We start from the raw sequence: 23,948 nt of genomic DNA, 5'->3' as shown, positions 1-23,948 counted from the left end.
AAAGGACTGAGGATGTAGCTGAGTGATAGAGCACTCTGGAATTTAATCCCCAACATCATAAAAAACAATAGTCTTAAAGGCAATCTAGGGAGTCTGTGCCAATAATACCAGCTATTAGGGAATTGAGGCCAGAGGATAGTTTTGAAACTCTGCTGTCTCAAAATTAAATAAATAGAAGAGATAGAAAAATAAAAGTTCTCATTTTGACTTTGAAAATTACATAGGTATATGGCCTTGGACAAATCATGTTCCTTGTCTGGGTTTCAGGTTCCTTATCTACAAAGTAAACGTTATCTACCAAGAAAAAAGGAGAAACAGAGCTGAGAGCTCCATAGTACAGGTTTATTTCAGAACACAGCTGAGAGGAATGGCTTTGACACTAGAGACCAGACCAGCTGCTCTCCTATAGGCTATAGGGTCTTTTGTAGGGTCATGGGGAGGGGGAAATTCAGTGCAAGGTGGTTGTGGCTACCTGCCAAGAAAAAGGCTCATCCCACCAGGGGTTTACTTGGACAAGCTCTAAGTCCTTGTCCAGTTGATGATCAATACCTGATCCCCTGGACGTTCTCACAAGCTATGGGGACAAGTCTCCCCCACAAATTGCCAAGACCTCCCCTTCCTAGAAGAGCTACAGGGTGAAGAACATGTTTTGGATTTCTCAGGCAGGAGTCTACCCAGTCTCTGGGAGGTGGTGTCTTTCCCCCGTTTTGGTTTACAGTAGGCACCCCACACTTCTCACTGACCGGTGAGAAGATGACTCACTCAATGCATCAACATTTGCTTTCTAATGCTTTTATTTGTTGTTGTTGTTGTTGTTATTGTTGTTTCATTTTGTTTTGTTTGAGGCAGGTCTCACTAAGCCGTTCAGACTGCCCTTACTCACCATATAGACCAGGTTGACCAAGACTAACCCTCCTTCCTCAGGCTCCCCAGGGCTGGGATTACAGGTGTGTGACACAACGCCCAGCTTCATCTCAATGACATGTGACGTCTAATTTGGTGGTTCAAAGCAGAACAAAATGGTTTCTTTTGACACTCCTACATTTCACTATTATTAATTTGAGACTTTCTGACAGCAGAGATTGATTTATTCAGGGTTGGTGTTCCCAGCTTCCCAATCTGACCACTGGCAGGAGGTGTGTACATGTTACCCACTGAAGGAAGGGACATCTGGTCTCCAGTCCTTTCATTTGACTTCTTCTCCAATGGCAACAGTCCAGTGTGGTTTTATTAAGCCCCTAAAGCAAGCTTTATTTTCCTGTCGCAAAGAGAATTTTATTAGGAAACTTAGCTCAGTCAAAACCTTTGGAAGTCAGGGCAGGCCTGGGAATCTTAGGGACTTACACCAGGAGCTAGGTTGCTAACAGGGCCCTTTCTCTGTTTTGTTTTGTTTTGTTTTTTTCTATCTATTTTAGCCTCTTCTTACATAAGAATGGCGATTTATTGAAGGTGTTTTTTAATAATATTTTTTTAGATGGTGCCACTGTTCCAACCTTAAAATTAAAGCTATTTACTTTACAAATTCCAAAAATGAAAATACCACCCCACCTCACCATAAACAGTGCCCTTTGATTTCTTCAGAACAAACTCAAAGGGTTGATGACGACAGATGTACCTTTTCATCTGAGGATCTTGCGCACACAAACCACACCAAGGCCAGGCACTTACTGTAAAAGTTTAAATATTTTGAATTAGCCAAATCAATTTATTCTGCCACCCTGCTGGAGGGGGAGGAACTCACACCCATAGAACTAATTCACTTGACAGTATGTGCCTATGAACAGGAAAGCACTCAAACTGCTTCTACCAATAAGGTGTCCAGTTTAGCTTTTAAAATGAGAAAGTTACATATAGTAAAGTAAATATAGTTGAACTTTTCAATCAAGTATAACTTAAACCAAATGAATCATGGACAAGCAAGAGTTAATAAACCAACGTGCTTTGAATTTGTTCAAGTACTGATATTTCTTTTTTGTTTTTTTTTTTTTGGTTTTTTTTGAGGCAGGATCTCACTATGTAGTTGAGACTGACCTGGCACTCACTGGGTAGCCCAGGCTGGTTTCAAACTCACAGTGATCCTCTTGCCTCAGCCTCCAGAGTGCTGGGATACAGGCGTGTGCCACCACACCCAGCAATATTTCTTTATATAAAGATTTGGCACATAGAACAGCTATCATGAGCAGTGAAAAAAGATTTTTGCCAAAAATTAAAATATGGATACTAAGTTAAAGCGCAAGCATAGTGGCACACTGCCTAAAATCCCAGCACTCAGGAGGCTGAGGCAGGAGGGTCACTTTGAGTTTGAGGCCAGCCTGACCTACATAGTGAGACCTTGTCTTAAAAAAAAAAAGTAAAAATACATAAAGTAGTTAGTATTCCACACAGCATAAAATCTATCAAAGTTCACACGTCCCAGTTGACCATGTGTGAAAATTCAAAGGAGGTTTTAAAACCAATAGTACGTCTAATATTTAAAACCAGTTTGCAATTGAGGGAACACCTAAATCTTTAATTAAAAAACACAAAGGAAGTGAAAACTTTTTGACTGGCACACACTGTCCACACCAATATTTCAAGTTTGGAAATGCATATATACAAGTCGCAATACAAAAGCATTCATAAGGAATGAATAACCTCTGAAAATTATGAAAACATGCCTGCTACCAACGTATTTCTAAATACAAAACTACCACATTTGTTACTTCTGTGTAGTGAGAGAAGTTCACTTTCAGATGAGATTGGGTGTGTTCAGGGCGGTATGGCCATAGACAGCAGTCCAACTTTCAAAACAGATAAAATTCAGTCTTTAGGTGTGAATGGCATGAATGACAGTCTTTTTTTTTTTTCCTAGTTGTTTGGGACCCTTAAGTACTCACAAAGCTTTGAACAAACAACCCTGAGGAGCCAGGGTTGTTTTGTGGCATCCAGGTAAACCAGGGTTGGGAAGGACTCCGGGTCATCCACATGGGGAAGAGGGCTGGTCAGTAATGAGTTATCAACTGAAAACTCTCCTTCTTCACCTCTTTTTTAAAAATTATTTTTAGACAGGGTCTCTGTAATTCAGGCTGGCCTTGGACTCACTATGTAGCCCAGGGTAGCCTCAACTCTCAGGGATCCTCCTGCCTCGGCTTCCTAAACGCTCCATCCCACTACTTCCGAGCTGGTGCCTCTGCACATTAGCTTCACCTGGTGGCTGCGTGGTGCACTGCAGGGGCTTCTTCTGCCGGGCTGGAAGCTTTCAGGATAGAAGCATTGGTTCAAAACTATAGGTGGTTCTGCCTCTTGCTTTGCAGGCGCAAAGTCCCAAGTTTGATCCCCAGCACCAAAAAACAAACAAACAAAAAACTTGGGTGCTGACAAGGTCCAGGCAGGTGGTCTGTTCTGTTACAGAAGACGGATTCAGGAGTCCAAAGAAAATGTTATTAAAAACTCATGTTCTTGGCGCTGCTTTGGGGCCAAAAATATGCTATGCAGCATAAGTAGTGGAATAGACCTTTCAGATTTTTAAAAATTATTGTAATAGTTGCTTGTAGGACAAGGTAGACATTTTGGGAAATAACATTTTTAATAATTAATTTATATAACATATAATAGAACTAGTATCTGAGGAGTGTAAACACTTGGAACAGTCCAGATGTGTATAAGGATGAAAATAGAAATCATTATCCCCAATCTTGTCTCCAAGCTTCCTTCTTTAAAGACAATTGCTGTTGCCAGGTGTGTAGCACACAACCCTAATCCTAGCTATATGGGAGGCTGAGGCAGGAGGATCACAAATTAAAGGTTATGCTGGGCAACTTAGTGATGACTTATTTCACAATAAAATTTTAAAAGGGGCTAGGGATGTAGCTCAGTGCCTGCCTAGCATGAGTAAGGCTGTGGGTACAATCCCTAGTACTGAAAAAAAAAAAGGTAAGTACTATTGAAAGTTTGATGAAATCTTAAAAAAAAAGTACTGAGACCATGTCCAGCTGTCTGTTTAATCTTAAGTATGTGAAGATAATACCAAAATGAGTGTGAGAACCTAAAACAGGAGGATTATAAATTCTAGCCCAGCCTGGACAACTTATCGATTTGGTGAGACCCTGTTTCAAATTATAAAATGAGAGCTAAAGAAAAGACTGGAGATATCACTCCATAAAAAGGTCCTGGCTCAATCCCCAGTGCCACAAAAATAAATAAATAATAGTGATAGCAATAATAACAATAGCAAAATAATAGATCAAGTACTCATTTATGTCAGATACCATTAAACCCAGGGAATTAAACCATCTTTGCACCAATCTACATTCTCAGGATTTTTTTTTTTTATCATTTTACTTTGAGATAGGGTCTTTTTAAGTTGCCAAATTGCCCAGGCTGGGCTCAAATTTGCCATCCTCCAGCCTCCACCTCCCAGAGTGCTGGGATTATAGGAACGCCACCACACTCAGCTCTAAATGTTCTCTATAGACCACTTTATTGAATCCTCTTATTTCTCTGTGTATGGTTTTTGTTTGTGATAAAATGTGTATGCTAGGTAAGTGCTCTACCACTGAAGTGTATCTCCAGTCTCCTGTTATTTTTTTCTATGTGATGGATTAGTCGGGGGGTAGGGAGACAGACAGAGGGAAATATTTGGGAACTGTCAAGCTTTTTGCACATTTATTCCATACATTTACAACATATGTTATGTGTGTCTTAGGGTTCTCCAGAGAAAGAGAACCTGAGCATACATAAGAGGGGATTTATGAGATTGGCTTGCATAATCAGAGTTGGGTACCTCCAATCTGCAGGAAGGAGAGACAAGGAAACCATCAGCTGCTAAGTCCCAGTAGCTGGAACCCTCAAAATGAAAGGCCTCCGTGGTGCAGGCCCTGTATACAGCTGGAGGCCTTGGAAGCCTCCGGGAGAGTGGCTGGTGCAAATCTGCACTTGTAAAGTGAAGAGTCTGGAGTTTGAAGCCCATGAGTGGTGGCAGCAGCAAAAAATGTACCCCAATCATGTGTGCGACCGAAGTTCTCCCTCCGCTTTCGCTCCATCCGGGTCATCGCACATTGCCTCCTACGTTCAGGGCCAGGTTTGCCCACTGTTGGCTGATCAACATGCCAGTTACCTCTAGAAACACCAGCACGGCACACTCGGGAATGGGATGTGCCAATGTGAGTGTGTATGCGTGTGTGGGTGTGGCTTTGCCAATTTTCTAGGTGTCTCTCAACCTAGTCAAGCTGCCTACTAAAATTAACCATCACAGTGCGTATTTGTACATATGCATATGAAAGCCTATGTATGTTTTTACAGATACTTCTGTTAATGAGTTTTAAATCCTATTGTAAAACTTGCTTTTTTGCACTAATTTTTTTTTTTTTTTTTGTACTGGGGATCAAACGCGGGTCCTTGAACTTGTGAGGCAGGCACTGGAACCACTGAGCTAAACCCCTGGCCCTTGCACTGAATTTTGTGTGGAAACCTTTATATGAGGAATTAGATTCTGTCTCTTTCCACTGAGAAAGAACATCTCTTTAAACCTCAATTTCCCTGACTGTCAACATGAAAGTTGATGGGTATAAAATACCTAGCTGCCACATAATATCTCCTCAAGAAATCATAACTGTTAAAATCACAACTAGAACTTTTTCGTGGTGCTGAGGGCACAATCCTGGGCCTTATACACACTACATAAATACCATAAGCCATATCCCCAGCACCCTTTTTTGTTTCTTTATCTTGTCTGTGTGTGTGTCTGTTTTGGGTTTTGCTTTTTCCTTTCCCTAGCCCTATTTTGGAATTTTATTCTTAGATCAGGTCTCACTAATTTGCTCAGGCTGACCTCAAACTTGCAGCCTCTTGAATAACTGGAATTACAGGCATTTGTTACCATGCCTGATGAATTTGTTGATGTCATTGTTTGTTTTGCTTTGTTTTGGCAGTACCAAGGACTGAACCCAGGGCCATCTCACTGAGGTATGTCCCCAGCCCTTTTTATTTTTTCTTTTGAGATAAGGTCCCCCTAAACCACTAACTTGCCCTGGCTTGAAATCGTTAGCCTCAGAGTGCTGGGGTTACAGGCGTGAGCCACCATGACCTGCCAGGGGTATATTTGTTTGTTTGTTTGTCTGTTTAATTTAATGTGATTATCTAATACAACTGAAACTTACTGCACTGAAACCTGACAGATTTCTCTGGGTGTTTTGCTTTGAAGATTTTGGCTGATGTGGGCTTAAAGAAAAAGAGAAAAAATAGACAGCTGGGAATGAATGTTTAGAGAACCATTTAAGGAGGCTCAGAGAGGCAAACGGAAAATGCAAAATGAGAAGATTCCAAGAATAAACCTGACAACAGGAGATGAAGTCTGAAGGCCTTTCCCTCACCCATCAGTCCCTGGAGGTTGCTCTCTGTGCCTGGATGGGCTGGCTCAGAGCCCATCCCCAAAGCTGCGAGCCCTTATGGAGATGCTGTCTCATGGGGGCCAGGGGGCCCGCGGCAAGGTTTTACGTGTATTACAGGTAGGTATTAGAGGTGGGAAAGGAAATAGGCTCTGCAGAGTGACACGGGCCCATCAAAGGTAGGAAAAGAAGGACACTTATGAGTGAGCCCGGGCCACTGAGGAAGCGTGCAGTGCCCCGGAACTTAAGGGCAGCCATGTTTTGTCCGCCCCACTCCTCGAGCTGACATCAGATCTAGGCTGTCCTAGCAAAAACCTGCAGGAGGCCCGAAAGCACAAGGTCCTGAGTACCAAAACAAACAAACAAACAGCCTGAGGGAGCTCTCGCCAGAAGAACTGAAGCCAGCGCTCTTGATTTGTCCCAGGTGCCGGGCTTTGGCGCATGAGTACAGGTCACACCCACTTGCCCAGCCATCTGGCCTGCCCTGATCTCCTGTTTCAAATGAAGAGCTGTTTTTTCTTTTTAATTTTGGAATTGACCCCGAGGATCTGAGTTGCACCTTTAGCGTGTTTGTGTGTTTGTTAGAGATAAGAGCTCCCTAAATTGCCTAGGATGGGCTAGAGCTTCTGATCCTCCTGCCTCAGCCTCCAGAGGGCTGAGATTACAAATGTCTACCACTATACGCAGCCTGTCATAGATCTTGTTAGGGGAAAAAAAGGTCTATCATCTCTTTGCCCTTGTTCTACATCGCAGGGGATTTATTTAAGATTATCTTCCAGGTTCCTCTCTCTGTCCTCATCTTCACCTCTTCTATTGTGAGTCAGTCAGTTCAGTACTACTTAATTTTGTCTATTTTGGTTATATTTTCTTCATTCTGGTTATTCCATTTTCACAGCAGCATATTATACCTGTAAAACATTCTTAATCACTTAGATGATACTAATTTGTTCTTATTTAAAAATTCTCTCCCTTTTCACGTTACCCAGGCAGGAGAAAGGCCAGCTTTCCTGTGCTACATAGTAACCCCTCCCCCATCTTTCTGTCTCCCTCTCCCTCTCCCCGCCCCCCCCCTCTCTCGTGTATATATGCTACTGGAGAATGAACCTAGGGTTTTTTCACAGCTACTTCCCTAGCCTTTTTAATTCTTTTTCATTTTGAGGCAGGGTATTGCTAAATTGCCCAGGCTAGGCTTGAATTTGCAATTCTCCTGCATCAGCCCCCTGAGTGCTGGGGTTATAGGCCTGTACCACCATGCCCAATTTAAAGGTGGAATTGTATTTCCATGCTGCCAGAAGAAAAGTCCCTTTGTGCATCCCTTAAACATTTATTTATCATTCCTAAACATATTAATGAAATGTAAGGAACTGCCATTATCCAAGGAATTGTAATGTATTTATGATTCTATTTATATGATGTTGAAGAACAAGCAAAACTGATATATGGTGCTGGAAATAAGAATTCTGGCTGCTTTGGCACTGTTGTTTCAGTATTACAAAGGGAACCTAGGGTTCCTTTATCCTGGCACTACATTTCCAGCCCTTTTTATTTTTTGTTTTGAGACAGGGTCTTACTAAGTTGCTCAGGCTGACTTTGAATTTATAATCTCCCTGCCTCAGCTTTCAGAGTAGCTGAGATTATAGGCATATACCACTGTGCCCAGCTTTTTTGGGATTATTTTTATTGGCCAGCTAGTTAGTCCTAAATATCTCATTTTAAGTGATTACACTGGATTTATGATTTGTATTTACAACAGTAAGTTATTTCTCAATAAATAGTCTTAAAAGGTAGACACATTCCTACCCTTATGAATATTGTAACCTAGTTTAAAAGTATATGCTTTATATAAAAATTAACTATGAAAGAAGGCCAAATATGTTACAAGTGATGGATTTAGGCTAGGTGTTGCAGTGCACACCTGTAATCCCAGGGCTCAGGAGGCTGACGCAGGAGGATTGTCATGAGTTCAAAGCCAACCTGGGCTACATGTGAGTTAAAGGTCAGCCTGAAGAATATACCGAGATCCTGTCTCAACCACCCCTTTACAAAGTGATGGATTTATGGGGCATAATGGCTAAGGAGTTTCAAAACCAGCTCCTCATTTGCCACTAGATTGAGTTCACCAGCTCCTCAGTGGGTGCCTCCTTCACTTCTGTGAGCCTCATTCTCCTGTGTATAAAATGAGTCACAGTACTTGCTTAGCTGTGTAGTACTGAGGATTAGATGAAATCTCTTACCTGAAGTGCTTAGCGCAGTACCTGACATAGTATAGTTGAGCAACCTTCAACTTGTATTACAAACTACTCCTGAAAACTCTAACACTGTGGAGAATAAAAGTTCTCACAGCCATGGTAGCCCACATGCCTCCCGTGAACCTTTACTTATCCCACAGCTTGACTTACTCTTTGACCGAACCTTTGTTCAGCCACTTGCCCTTCGTTCTAGGTTTTCTTTGTACAGCATTAAACCCTCTCACTTGTTTGTGCTACCCAGGTCAGGAAGTTCTTTAGAATATGGTACTGGGGAAGTGACAGGTTCTCTTCCATGCAATCCTGTCCTGAAAGGGTCCTGGCAAAGTCACCCTTAACACTGACATACACCGAGAGCAATGAGTGCCTCCCACTGTCTCTATCAAAAGACATAGGCAAGGGCTGGGGATGTAGCTCAGTGGTGCTGCCTCCTGCCTCCCAAGTGCAAGGTCCTGAGTTTGATCCCCAGTCTGGGGAGAAAAAAAAAAAAAGAATAAAAGATGTAGGTACATTTTAACTTGGCAGGAGCTAAGTGCTCTCGTCATCTAAAACAGACTGTAGAGGTGCATGTAAGCTGCTATCAGGGAAATGTTAGGTCCTGCAAAGCATCTCCCTGAGAGCTCACCCATCATAACACTTCATTAAAGCCCTGTGTCTAAGCCTTTGGTTGCTGCTTTACTGCTTGTCTTCTGTCACTAAACTCACTGATTGCCCAATGATTGTATCCTCTAAAACAGGCTACTAAGGGAGTTCTATACAATTTTTAAAAATAACAACACCCCCTCAAAAAACAAAATTAATAGATGCAGGGCATGGTAGTGCATGCCCAGAATTCTAGCTACTCAGGAGGCTGAGGTAGGAAGACTACTAGTACTAAGCAACTAAGGGAAACCCTGCCTCAAAATCAAAAGTAAAAAGGGACGGAGAGGTAACTCAGCAGGAGAGTGCTTGCCTCATGCGCAAGAGGCCTTAGGTTGAATCCTCCCTACTTCAAAATAATTTATAACAGTAATAATAATAGGGCCAGGGATGTAGCTCACCGGTGCCACCGCCTGCCTCACAATAGCAAGGTCCTAAATTTGATCCCCGGTACAATAAATAAATAATAACAAGAAAAATGAGTGGAAAGAGCCGGTGAGAGGAAGTGAATGAAGACCATCATAGGAATAAAAGTTGGGTTTATTCTAACTAGGCACTGCGCTAAGAAGTTTTCCCCGGCCAGGGATTTAGCTCAGTGGCTCTGCATCTGCCTCAAATGTGCAAGATCCTGAGTTCTATCCCTGGTACTGGTGAAAAATAAATAAATAAATAAATAAAGGTTTCCTACATTAGCCCATTTAATCCTCACCATGACCAGATTAGTTAGGGTCCTAATCATCTCTATTTTATACGATGGAGCACAGAGGATTTTATGTGAGGGTGAAATCATTTCTGCTCCCGGTCAAGTCACTGTGGTTAGAGGTGTCTGTAACTTACGGACAAATCTTGTACTGTCAGGCACAGTAACTGTCTGGCCTGTGGTTTTGCTGTTGTTTTGGCATTTCTGGGGATTGAACCCGATGGCGTTCTAATGATGAGCTGCTAAACTGCCCAGGTGGGACTGGAACTCACAGTCTTCCTGTCTTCTCCTTCTGAGTAGCCCTGCTTGCTGCAGGCTGGCACCACCGGACCCTGCTGCCTTAGGACCTTCAGCTAGGTCTGCGCCCTTCTTTACCACCATCATTCCTTATGCTTCATTGCTGCTCGGTGTACTCTCAACATACATGCGTCATCATGGTCACAGCACACGCAGCAAGAATTTTGTTTGACTTAATAGACTATTTTTTTAGAACATTTTTAGATTGCCAGCAAAATCAAGAGGGAAGTACAGAGTTCCCATATAGCACCTGCCCCCATACGTGCACGTCCTCCCTCAGAGTCAGCATCCACCACCAATCACAGTGCTGGGTTTGCCAAACTTGATAAACCGACACTGACACATCTCTATCACCCAGAGTCCGTGGTTTACTTTGAGGTTTGCTTGCAGTGTTCTGCAGCCTATGGGTTTGGACAGATGTGTAGTGCCATAGATCCACCTTTGTAAGATCATACAGAGCGGCCCCACTGTCCTAAAACCTCCCCGCTGTGCTCTACCTGTTCACCGCTTCCTCCTTCATACCCCTGATCTATTCATAGTCTCCATACTTTTGTCTTCCCAGAATGTCATATGATACCCTCAGCTGGTATTTTTAAAAAGACTGGCTGGGTAGAGTGGCACATGCCTATAATCACAGCTGCTTGGGAGGCTGAGGGAAGAAAATTTTGAGTTTGAGGCCAGCCTGGGCAACTTAGTGGGTCCCTGCTTCAGAAAGAAAGTGGGGGGAGGAAAGCAACTTTAATGAGTAACTACAGAGGTGGAACAGGTTAGAGGCAGCAGCAGGAGACACCGAGGTGCTCAGGGACTAACAGCTGGAGCAGCCATTACTACCCACGGGCATGAAGGTGCTACCTGCGTGAGGAGAGTTAACGCCTTGGTGAGAGGCTGTTCTGGAGAAATGAAGGCACAGAGGGAAACCTACTGCCGTCGGCTGAGACAGAAGCAAGAAATATTCCAACCCTTTTCTTTCCAACCTCCAACCTGCTCATGCCTCTGACTGATGATACTGGACCTGGATGATACGGTTTCCCTAGAGCAGTCTCCTGGGGTGCAGAGCAGGGTCAAAAAGAGTGGAAAAAGAACTGGGGACCACAGGGAGAAGCATCCACACAGCAGGCATTCCTAACTGACATTGATGAAGTCGCATACAGTTTGTTTACCACTAAAAATTATTTTATTTTTAATCAGCATGTAATGATTGTACATATTATGGAGTACAGTGGTGTATTTTATTTTTGAGCATTGTAATGCTGAGGATAAACCCAGGGCCTCTCAAATGTTAGTAGTCAGATGCTGAGCCACACCCTCGTCCCTGTAGTGATGTTTTGATACAAGTGTGAGTTGGGTAATGACCAAATTATGGCAATTAGCATATTTTTCATCTCATTAAATATATGTCATTTCTTTGTGACGAGAACAAAATCCTCCCCTCTGGCTACTTTTCTCTACTTTTTTGAGACAGGGTCTTGCTGTCTAGCTCAGGCTAGCCTCACACTCATGGCAATCCTTCTGCTTCAGCCTCCCAAGTGCTGGGACTACAGGCATGTGCCACCACACCCAGCTCCCTTTGGCTATTTTGAAATAAACGTTATTGTTCAGCTCTTTAGTCAACCTACTGTGCAATAAGACACTAGAAATTATTCCTCCCATCTGTGCCTTAGAACCCACGGATGAATCTCGAGCCCACCCTCTCCCCCAGCTTCTGAACCACTCTTCTACTCTGTACTTTCACGAGAGTAACTGTTTTTAGATTCTATGTATGAGTAAGATTATGTGTTTTTTTTCTTTCTGTTCCTGACTTATTTCACTTAACATAATGTCCTCCAGATTGATTTGCTTTATGAGTGCAGCCATTTGGCAAAGGAGGAAACACATTCTCAGAAAAGAAAATGTGACTCCATTTTTAATCACTTTCCAGTATATAGACAGACACTTTGATAATAATTTTTTTTTGAGACAGGGTCTCACTATGTAGTGGCCTTGAACTCACTATGCAGCCCAGGCTGGCCTCACACTAGTGGTGATTCTCCTACTTTAGCCTCTCAAATTCTGGGATTACAAACATGCATCACCACAACTGGATAAATGTAATTTTTTGGCGGGGGTACTGGGGATTGAACTCTGGCCCTTGCACTTAAGAGGCAGGTGCTGGAACCACTAAGCTAAATCCCCGGCCCTAAATGTAATTTTTTAAGTGAACAATTTTTACACAGAAAACACAGGCATGTTTATTTGGGAGCTACATGTGTCTCTGTATGAAGATAAATTATGGGACTTTGTGATTGTTCTGTTGGCTCTCAGAGTCAGAAGAGCCAAATAAAACTAGTAAAAAGCAAGAAACAAACAGTTAACTATACAATAAAAGCTTGGTTTTTGTTTGTTGGAGATCAGAAGTGGTGACACCTACCAGGCAGAAGTAGAGAGAGCGGTTTTCTGTCTCAGGACAAACCTATCAGGTGGCTGGATCACCACACTTAGAGGTGAAAATATCCTTGAAAAAATAGAACAAAGCTTTCTTGGGCTAGAGCTGTGCCTCTGTTGTAGAATGCTTGCCTAGTACACTTGAAGTCCTGTATTTGGTACCCAGAAGAGCAAAGAGAAAAGAGGAAACCCACACTCAAATCCTGTTTTCCAAGTCCCTTTAGCTACGGTGCCCGTTGCTCACAATTTTCCACGGAAACCCATTATGTGAAAGAATGTCATCATTCACATTTATTAAGCAGATGACTCTGCCTGGTGCTGTGTTTTGCAGTTAGCCTGACCCTGTCTCATTTTGTCCTGAGCACAATCTTACAAGGGTGCTTTTCTTGCTTTTTCCGCTTGACAGAGAATTACTGAGGGTCAGAGAGATGCCCAACAAGGCACTGCTAGTCTTGGTGGAGGAGAGATTCTAATGCAGGCCTCCTAACCCCTTGCTTTATTTTTCTACTTAGGGATACAAGTCAGTTCTTTAGAGAGCCCTAGATCCTCATTCTCCACCCTACCCCTGCCATGTCCTTACAAATGGCCACCTTGAGCAGTTTTTTAAAAACTTCCAGCTCAACAGTTCCCTTGGTAACTTATTTAATTGATTTTTATCAACTTCAATAAACAGAAAACACCATAGTCCTCAAACGCTACCCATCTCTTATTTTTTTCTCCTCTAATTATTTAATTAGAAATAATTTTCCACGGCCTTCATCAATACACACAAATGCAACTTTGTCACTGGCTCTTTTTAATTGATGTCTATTTTGGATAAACATTTTATGAATCCAGACACTGAACTTACCAATTTTAACTGCTGCTTATTATTTTTTTGGAGTAACTGATAAGAGAATTTCCTGACCTTTAGTTTGTGGAAGTCTAACTCCAGGTGATATTAATAGGTGTCTGAAATTTTAAAAACTTTTTATTGATTTTATATTTATATTAGACATAAAAATATATTTATAAAATTTGGGGTACAATATGTAGACTGTTCTCACAGATATGCCTATGTGATCAGTTGTAGAAATGAGGTCTGAAGTAGTCATGAGCCTTTCTTCCTTATTTTGACATGAAAATTTTTGCATATAGAAAAACCACTTTTTTTCTCTTTCCCTCTTTCATCACCCTGCCATAATATAAAGTATGTTCATAGTAGCTAAACTTATATTTCAGTATTTAGGATACAAAATGGATAGTGCAGCTCAACTAGAAAAATAAGTAGAGGTTTATATTCCTTTATTGGAGTGTTCGTGTGAACGAGAGATAGTCAGATAGACCTGTGGCATTTTTCATTGATTAAGTTGCCAGCTATCAAAGAAATACTGAGTATGAAGTGGGAAAGATATTCAGAGGAGTCTGATGCACGCTGCACATATATGAATTCAGAAATGGTACTGTATATGTCCATGTAGCATAAATCAGCATCGTTGAAAAGCAAGTGCCCCACCAAAGGTCAAGGATGTCAAGGCCTTTGTACTAGAGAATGAATAACCAAATGCCACTTGGGGGAACTCGTGTTCCCTTAACATCTTAGAACTTACAAACAGCAAAGATTTTTTTTATTGATACTAAGAGATGGGTTGGGAGGAGTTGTGCATAAACGGTTTTGATGCCAGGTGACTCATTTTTTAACAACTTCCACATTCAGCAGATGGTGATAATGCCAGCACTTAACCATGGGCTCAGTAAATCAGGACGGCATGTTTCCACACTTCTCAGATGCTTATTTCTAAACATTATGTAAAAACCACATCTTTAAGTTTCTCTCTCTGCTCTGAGTGATAGAGCTGAGGCCAGGCTTCTGCCTCTGGATTTCCCCCTTGCCCTTCCATTGGACCACACTGAACACCCCCCAAAAAAGATTCAAACACTCACTTTTCAGGTGCTGGATACATCAGCCCACAGAGCATACCTATGATAAACTTGTTCTATCTCCATAATTTCTCAAAGAATGTGGCCATATTGAAAGGATCTTCAAATCTTCACCAGATTTCAATGTATTCCAGACAAATTAAACTACAAATCTTTGGAACTTATGGGATAGAAAGAACTTACCGTCATTGGGACTAAGAGATAACTAACTTTTCACCAGAAATTTTACATCTTTCGTTTGTTAGGGTTTGGATCTAAAATATCGCCATAAGACTAATGTGCTAAAGTCCCCGATGCAGCAGTGTTCAGAGGTGGGGACTTGGGGAAATGATTGAATCATGATGGTTCTGATATCAGTGGATCAGTCCATTGATGAGTTCATAATTTGGCATTCAGAGATCCTGGAAACTGTAGGACATGAGGCCTAGTTGGAAGAGGTGGGTCACTGGAGGTATCCTTTTGCAGGGCACACTTTGTCCCCAGGTCACTCTTAACTCTACACTTCCTGGCTGCCATGAGTGGAGGAGCTTTTCTTTGTCATGCTCCTCTGTCAGGCTGTCTTACCTCACCACAGACCCAGAAACAATGGAGCCCAGTAACCCCGGACTGAAGCCTCAGAGACCATAAGCCAAAATAAATCTTTCCTCTGTTCAGTTGTTTTGTCACAGTAATGGAAAGCTGACTATAATATGCTCTTCTATGCTACACAACTGATGCTGAGAAGGGGTTACTCAGAGAGGGTATTTCCCAGTATCCTAACATACGAATGACATGTGTTGGCCACTGTGATGTGAGCAGAAGTGACATGTATCACTTCCGGGCCAAGAAGATTTAAAAAGTGATATAAAGTGTGATCAAAATATAAGGTGAGTGTTTAAATTAAAAAACATTATTACATTAAAAGACATATTACCATTTGTCTCCCTCAGAATACTTCCCCTCACCTATCCTGTTATTCATGCCACTTTCTGCAGAAGTTCTGGAGATCTTCTTTTGTATCTTACGAGGTGAAATAAAAAAGATAGCAAACCACCATGCATGGTGGCACATTCCTATAATCCCAGCACTTGAAAGGCCGAGGCACAAAGATCACTGTGAGCTTCAGGCCAACCTGTGCTACATAGTGAGATTCTGTCTCCAAATAAATAAACACAAAAACTATAGCTAATGCTGTTGCTGATTGCCATCTAATAAAAAGGCAAGTTCATAACAATATTATGGTGTATTCTCATCCAATTTATTCCATAAATCCGGCACTGTGCCACTTTTGGCTCTTCTCCAAAGTCAAAATGACCACAAAAAGTAAATGTTTTGAACTGATTCATGTTGTTGAGGCAGCAAGAACAGTGCAATTAAAGAGAGAAAAAACTTTCAGAACTTCTTCAGAAAGTGTCAAGAAGCCAGGATTGGTGGCACATACCTATAATCCCAGCACTCAGAAGACTGAGGCAGAAGGATCACTGCAAATTAAAGGCCAGTTTGGGCTACAAAGTGAGTTCAAGTTCAGCCTGAACTACAAACCAAGATTCTGTCTCAAACACAGATGGACAAAAAGCCAAAACAAAAACCAGAAAGAGGCAAAAACAATGGATAAATGTGTTCAATGCAAGGAAGAATTATTCTGAGGGGGATTAATGACAATGGGTTTTTTATTATGATGATTTCTAAAAATTTAAACATTCATTGGATTTTTGCTCACACCTCGTATACTTTCTTCTCTCCTCTTCTTCATGGAAGCAGAGACTCTAAGTCCCTAAGGGATAGAAGTGCCATGAGACAAGACAAACCTAGGTGCTTGGATCACCACATGGAAAAAAAAAAAAAAACACCAGGAACATCTTTATCAATTGTTGTGTGAAACCAGGCATAGTGGCCCACTCCTGTAATCACAGCACTCGAGAGGCAGAGGCAGGAGGATCACTGCAAGTTTGAGGCCAACTTAGGTTAATGACATAAGGAATTCAAGGCCAGCCTGTGCTACAAAGTGAGACCTTGTCTCAAAAAACGTAACAAAAAAAATTGTTACCTGAATAGGAAATATAGTTGGCTCTCCGTACCCCTGGATTCCACATCTGCAGATTCACTCAACCACAGGTTGAAAATATTTGGAAAAAATCTGCACCTGTACCAAACACATGTAGACTTTTTCTCATCATTATTCCATGAACAATAAAATATAATAACTGTTTACATTGTATCGAGTATTAGAAGTAACCTAGAGATGATTTTGTATATTTGAGGAGGTGCATGTTATTTGCAGGCATTACATCATTTTATTTAAGACTTAAGCATCCTTGGATTTTGGTTATCTGAGGGATGTTCTGGAGCTAATCCCACATGGATAGCTAGTGACTGCTATAGGTATTACTGAGTGTAATCAGTGAAATTGCTATTTATGTTACCCAGCATTTTCCTAATTAATACATAAGCTAACTCTCATTTCTCTACTTCCATCTAATATTTTAATGTCCTTTAAAAGGAATCATGGAAGGCGGTTTGTATAATGATCATCATTGTGCACACAGGGCAGGGGCAACTGTGCATGCTTGCTAATACCAGCTGTTCCGGAGGCTGAGGCAGAAAAATCCCAAGTTTGAGGGGAGCCTGGACAACTTACAGAGACCTCATCTCAAAGAATAGAAAATACACCTAAGCAGGGTGGCACATGCCTATAATCCCAGCACTGCAGAATGTGAGGCAAAAGGAGTGCCATGAGTTCAAGGCCAGCTGGGCCCCATTGTGAGTTCCAGGTCAGCCTAAACTACAAAGCAAGACCCCTGTCTCCAAAAGCCAAATAAATAAATAAATGAATTTTTAAAATAAAAAGTAGCTGGGTGGTGGTGCACACCTTTAAGCTTGGTACTCTAGGGCAGGGATCCCCCAAGCACACTAAAAACTGGGCCACAAAGTGGGAAGTGAGTGGTGGGCAAGCAAGCGAGACTTCATGTGTATTTACAGCCACTCCTATTACTCAAACTACCCTCTGAGCTCCACCTCCTGTTGATTAGCAGTAGCATTAGAGTCTCATGTGAATGTGAACATTACTTTGAACTGCAGGTGAAAGGAATCTAAGTTGTGTGCTCCTTGTGGGAATCCAATGCCTGGTGCTCTAAGGAGGACGCTAGTGCTGGTGAGTGGCTGCAAATACAGATTTACATTAGCGGAGAAGTCTGACTGCACAGAGATTATAATAAATCAGTTGATTGAGGACTCATCAAAATTCTATCAGGGTTGGGCATGGTGGTACACACCTGTAACTCCAATATGCAGGAGGCTGAGACAGAAGGATCACCATGAGTTCAAGGCCAGCCTGGGCTACATAGTGAGCTCAAGGCCAGCCTGAAGTACATAGACTCTGTCATTAAAAAATAAAAATAAAAATAAACACTGTCAGTGAGTGGCATGAAAGCTGCATCGGGTGGCAAGCTTAATAGTGGCACAGGAGTTGATGTTCTTAAATTGTACAGCAGCATCTTGTGGCAGGTTTTAAGTCAGAACTGAGCACTTATTGTAGTCCATCCAGGCCTGACCATGACTATATTTACCACTTCCATCTATGCCTCTTTTCTGCATAGCACCCTTGCCTCAATCACAGCTTTAGTAAACCCACAAACTATTCCTAGCAAAGAGTGAGTAAAAATTAGTCACTGGAAAGCATCTTTGAAAAGGGGGAAAGATCCAATGATAAGGTAGCAAAAAACCCTAAGGTTGCCAAAAGACAAGAAGCTGCACTTAGAGGAAAATAGCAAGAGTCCTATTTAAATTATGGATTCATTGAAACAGGTGATTCCCAATTGCCAAGCTCCCTTTGTGTAATATTTGGAGACACTTCAAGACCATACACCCTGCCTTACAAAACAAGTTTTTGACATTTAAAAAATGAACAAACACACACACAGGAGGTAGGGGACGCGGGGACGGCAACGGAGGCTGCCGTGGCCTCTGCAGGTAGCGCTGGCCCGACCGCCCCGGAAGGGGCTGGCCTCTACGGAGGCCTCTCGGCGGTGCGCACTTGGGCCTTGCGCCTGGGGTTAATTTCACCCGCACAGCTGCGCATGTTCCCTGTGCACCCTGGCTCGGGCCAGAGCCCTGGGAGCGCAGATGGTGGTGGTGGCGGCAAGGTTGGGGAGACCTAGAGGCCAACCCCTTCTACCACCGCTAACAGGACAAGATTCAGCAACTGCGCAGGTCTGACCCAGCTGCTTTTGATTTGCTCCTGGAGAAGCGCCGTGAGTTTCGAAAGCAGCCAATGGGGTACTCTAAGCAAATGTACGGAGCAGAAGACAGATGCCTTGGAGAAACAAGCCTATGAGCAAGCAAAGGATTCACTAAAGACAGCACTCTCAGTTCAGTCTTTAGCTCTGAGATGGTGAAAGGCAAAAACACAGAAGGAGTACAACAGACTTGGCCAGCAGTATTTTGCAGCAAAACATACAGTCTACGCAGTCATTCCTAGAGAGAAGTTTGATCTGGAACCGGGCTCAGTCCTGTCCTACATTTATTTCTGTGTGCACTGCCAAGAAGGGAAGGTTATGAGTTCTTTACTGGACAATGGACAGGTACTGAACTTCACTTCACTGCACTTAGAAATGTTCAGACCCGAGGGGATGCTGCAGTTAGACAGTTTATTTTACATCACTACCCTGAACTTAAGGAGGAAAAGGGTATAATGCTGGTGATGGCAGAAATGGACACCACATTTCTGAATGTTACTGAGGCGCAGTGCGTCGCCAATCAAGCTCAACTCTTCTTTGCCGCTGATCGTGAAGAGACCTATGGGTTAGTGGAGACGTTTAACTTCAGACCAAATGAGTTCAAATATATGTCTGTCTTCGCTGAATTGGAGCAAAAAGGACTTGGAGCAGAACTGGAAGGTACCTAGAACCAAGGTAAGACTTAGAACTATAAAGGTGAGCCCTTCACAGAGAGCAGCCCCGGAGAGGGTAGAAATCCCCCTCCCCACTCAAGAGCTCAGAGTGTATAATGAGCAGTGTGTAATGAGTTGCTCTGTGTGCTTACTGCAAAAAGCGATCATGGAGATGAACCTTAATACCTGATATTCAGGACTAAAGGTATCCACACATTCTGATTAAAACATACACACAGACACACACACACACACACACACACACACACACACACAGACTAGAAGCAGTTATTGAAGGCCACAACTTCGTCAAATATGTCTGCACCAGGACATCATTTTTAATGGCTTACCACACTGCTAAAGCTCAGAAGCCTTGAATATTAGTGAAGAGTTGATCTTGCCTCCAACTAAGGACAGTTGTCAGGACGTTTTAGGAGAAGCTGCACTTCAAAAGGTGGCATGTGTTTCCTCTTTTGACTAGCACTGTGCCTAGACAAACTGGTGAAGTAGCAGAGTGTATCAAGGTGCAGTTGTTAGAATTAATGAGTCACCATGGTGTGCAACTGAGGTCAATAAGTCTACTGATGTTGATAGTCGAACTTGGGTCCTTGTGCTTGCAAGGCAGGCAGCAGCACCACTGAGCTAAATCCCCAGTCCCACTCAAAAGAGACAGTTTTGAATGTGAATCTGTGCAGTGTGTCATGCACAGGAAGCACTGGCTAAGCATAAAATGTCACCAAAGTTAATAACATTCTACAGAACATGATTAAAATTATCAACCCCTTTAAAGTATATGCCCTTAACCCACATCTGTTTGTGTAGCCCTGTGAGGAGCTGGATGTAGAACACATGTGTCTTCTCATACACAGAAGTGAGGTGGTTTTCTAAAGGTAGACCATTAGCCAGAGTTATTGAGTAATGACAGCCAGCCTAGAGATTTCTTTTACAAAGTAAGTCACCCCAGTAGCGCATTTCAGGGACACAGAATGAATCGCAAAATTTACTTAGTCATGTGATGTACTTAACCTGCTCAACAAGTTCAATCTGTCACTTCAGGAGGGAACACCTGTGTTCAAGTTGATAGATAAAGTGGATGTATTCAAGGCCAAACTGGAATTAGGGGCACTGAGTGAAAATTGAGACTTTTGACATGTTTCAAACATCTGCAGAGATTTTGAAAGAGACCGAGGTAGGGCCTTCTTTCTCCCATCTTGTATATAATCACCTTTCTCAGCTTTCAGAAGAGTTTCAGCATTACTTCCCAACCATAAAAGACCCCAAACTGGGAAGGAATGGGTCCACTACTCGTTTGTGAATAAGCCAACTGAGTTGACTTTGTCCATACTAGAAGGTAATCAACTACTTGAGATTGCAAATGATGGTGGCATTAAAAGTATGTTTGAGATAACTTCAAATCTCCGTATGTTCTGGATTAAAGTCAAGGTGGAATACCCTGAGATGGCCACAGAACAGTGAAAAACCTGGTTCTTTTTCCAACATTCTATCTTTGTGTGGCAGGATTGTCTGCAATAACAGCAACCAAAATGAGAATACAGAGTACACCAGACATAAGTAACATGCTCCAGGTGTCACTGTCTGTTACGGCTTATATCTAGTTGTAGCCCCCAGAGCCTCATGCCCTCAGAGGCAGAGCTTGTGGAAGGTGATTGGGTTAGGGGTCAATACAGTTGGCCTGGTGTTAGGAGGTGGGCTGCGTGGAAGATGTGGGCCATTGGCGGTGTGTCCCAGAGAGGAAACTCTCCCTCCGTGGCTCAGCCCTTCATTCCCTTCTTCCTGGCTGTTGTGAGATGCAGAGACGCTTCTACCACGCCTTCCTGCCTTGGAGCTGGCCAACTATATGCTGAAATGTGGGCCAGAACAAACTTCTCTCTTCCTTTCAATTGTGGGTGTTGGTATTTTGTTCTAGCAATGAGAAAAGTGATTAAGACACTGTTTCCTGTCATCACAAGATGGGACTGTCTCATTGTGTGGAAATAATTTCAGAGATCCCTTTAATTCTGCATTATAGTGAGTTGTATCATTATTAATTATGTATTATGATGTGATAATAGAAATAAAGTTCATGATAAATGTAATGTACTTGAATCACTCCCAAACCCCACCCCATCAGTGGAAAAACTTTTTTCCCCCAAACCAGTTCTCAGTGCCAAAAGAGTTATGGACCGCTGCCTCAGAGGCTGAGGCAGGAAGATAGTAAATTTGAGCCCAGCCTAGGCAACTTAGTGACTTAGCAAAGCCCTGTCTCAAAATAAAAACTAAAAAAAGGCTGGAGATGTCACTTAGTGCAAAGTTTGGTTTCTGGGTTTGATCCCTAGTGTTACAATCAATCACTCAATCAACAACTGAATGGTAGAGCACTTGCTTATCATGCACTAAGTCCTGAGTTCAATACTCAGTACCAGAAACAAAAACAAATCAAATATATTGGTATCAGGAAAAGTATGGTTGCATTCCATTTGTAATACAAGACTATGTGCTCCTGGGCTAATCAGTTAACTTCTCTGAGCCTTGGTTTCTGCATCTGTAAGATGGGCATGCTAATAGGACTTATATCATAATTAGGTAGTAGGACCTTGGAAAACTATGCAAGATGGTGGGATTAGAAACAGGTCTTTGCAAACTCAGTCACTTAAAATCCAGATAAAAGGTCTCTGGGCACTAGCACATCTTCTCAGTGCCCAAGGTCCTTCAGGGAGGCTGCTGAATCCAAGGGGTATAGGTATAGCCTGTGGGATGTGAGTGAACTTGGGGCTTTCTGTGGACTGAGTGTCAGGTAGGAGCCCTCTCTTGTGATCACTTAGGAAGTCCTAGACTGCCATGGAAAAGAGAAAGTGCCAGCTCTAGGAGAAAGCTCTGGAGAAACACTGCCTGAATAGAGCTCAGGGTGGAGAGGGAGGGGAACAAAGCTGGCCTGGCAGCTCCAAGCCCACCTTCCCCAAAAGCAGCTTCCTGTCTTCCACTCCTATGCCTGCTCTTCCAGCCCTGGTGAGCCCACCTCCCTTTCTTGTCCTGTCAGAAGTTTGGGGTCCTGTCTAGACTTTCTGCTGATTTTCCTTGGGTGTGTCATGGGGTTTTATTCCACACAGTTCATTAAATACAGACAGTGCACAACTCACTATTCCAGAGATGAACTTGGCCAATGGGAACCCTAGCAGTTGGCTTTGGAGATTGAAGTGTGATGGGAGGCAGGACAGGGAGAGTCTACCCTGGGGCACTGGAAAAGGATGCTGTGGGCTTGCTAAGGTAATAGAATGTAAACCCAGAACTGCTGAACACTTGCCTAACACGAAACCAGAAATGAGGTAGAAGGCCCAAGAGCTGAAGGGACAAGTTTCGACTTAACAGCTGTTGGAGCTGAGTTTTTCTTTTGCATCCAAAATAATTCTGATTCATACTCTACCAGAGTGTTCTCAAATTTTTTGGTCTCCAGAGTCCTCTGTAATTTTTTAAAATTTAAATTGAATTTATTGGTACATTCTAGGTAGACAGTACAGTTACATTCATTCTTAATATATACACTAAAATCTTGGATTGCAAGCAACTTGTTCTGCAAGATGAGCAAACATTTCTAATAAATTCTAACTTGACTATTAAGTGATTCCTTGCAATATGAGTGGTACATAATGCTTAATGTCACATGATCACAACTGAGCCAATAGCTGTGGGTGACCATCTTCCAACAGCAAGGGGTTATGGAGGAGATCTCATCTGCTATACACTAAAATCTTGGATTGCAAGCAACTTGTTCTGCAAGATGAGCAAACATTTCTAATAAATTCTAACTTGACTATTAAGTGATTCCTTGCAATATGAGTGGTACATAATGCTTAATGTCACATGATCACAACTGAGCCAATAGCTGTGGGTGACCATCTTCCAACAGCAAGGGGTTATGGAGGAGATCTCATCTGCAGAGCAGGAGGAGAAAAAAGCAGAGGAATCCCTCACATTGAATGACATTAGGAAGAATGTGTACAATGCGGGAAACAGTGCAAAATTTTATAGAGAAGGCTGAAGTAGTACAACCGATAAATCTATTTAATGACAGTGAAATGTCACATTTCCATGAAATCCTCAAAAGGAGACAAAAGAAAGTGTCATTGGATATGTTCCTTGTTAAAACTGCACGAAAAGAAAAGGATTCTGTTGAGCCAATATGCAGCAGAATTTCCATTAGTGATGGTGAAAGTCATCCTACACAATAACCCTCTTCTCTTGTCTCCCTCACACCAGTCATCAAGGTTTTCAAAGGTAAGTGCAGGTTGAATTTTTTCTTTATATTTTGTATTTTATTTATTATTTTGTATTATATTACAGTGTTGTAATAAGTTTTGGGTTGTAGAATATATTAAATTTCCATTGTTTCTTGTGGGGAGATTCACTTTGATATACAAGTGCTTTGGATTTCAAGCATGTCTCCAGAACAAATTATGCACACAAACCAAGCTATAGCTATATCTATATATCTATAT

General features: G+C 42.2%; 1 pseudogene; it reads left to right on the top strand.

The window, feature by feature from the left end:
• The first annotated feature begins 4,831 nt into the window (after positions 1–4,831).
• LOC104863657 overlaps positions 4,832–23,948 on the top strand; it is a 58,470-nt pseudogene continuing 39,353 nt past the window's right edge.

Source organism: Fukomys damarensis, unplaced genomic scaffold (genome assembly GCF_012274545.1).
Source record: "Fukomys damarensis isolate Sample0158 unplaced genomic scaffold, DMR_v1.0_HiC HiC_scaffold_28, whole genome shotgun sequence".
Lineage (NCBI taxonomy): Eukaryota > Metazoa > Chordata > Mammalia > Rodentia > Bathyergidae > Fukomys > Fukomys damarensis.
Note: the sequence above shows the minus strand (reverse complement) of the source record. Positions and strands in the feature narration are given on the sequence as shown.